Source organism: Hippocampus comes, unplaced genomic scaffold (genome assembly GCF_001891065.2).
Source record: "Hippocampus comes isolate QL1 unplaced genomic scaffold, H_comes_QL1_v1.1 scaffold116, whole genome shotgun sequence".
Lineage (NCBI taxonomy): Eukaryota > Metazoa > Chordata > Actinopteri > Syngnathiformes > Syngnathidae > Hippocampus > Hippocampus comes.
The window spans coordinates 1-227 of record NW_017805120.1 but is presented as its reverse complement, the minus strand read 5'-3'; the positions used below and the strand labels follow the sequence as shown (position 1 = coordinate 227).

General features: G+C 57.7%; 1 long non-coding RNA gene across 1 annotated transcript in view; it reads right to left on the bottom strand.

Annotated features, from left to right (window-relative positions):
• LOC109513356 (uncharacterized) overlaps positions 1-212 on the bottom strand; it is a 6,269-nt gene extending 6,057 nt beyond the window's left edge. Inside the window, exon 1 of the long non-coding RNA XR_002167737.1 lies at positions 12-212. This is a non-coding gene — a long non-coding RNA (uncharacterized LOC109513356). The remainder of the gene's footprint in view (positions 1-11) is intronic.
• Positions 213-227: the final 15 nt, after the last annotated feature.

Sequence of the window (227 nt, the reverse complement as noted above, 5' to 3'; positions counted from 1 at the left end):
CCTGCCTACACTGTCGCCCACAAAGCAGCTTCCCAACTGACAAACACCACAAAATTGCTCTGGATCCAGACAAGCCAAACAACTAGCTGACCATCTCCAACACGCCTTACCAAAGAGCACTCGAGTGCCCACAAAGACACGGGTTCCACCGCCGGCTCCCAACGCACCGCCCGCCACTGCTCCCATCAGAACAACCCAGTGACGACGCTCAACCGAGGCGCAACGCA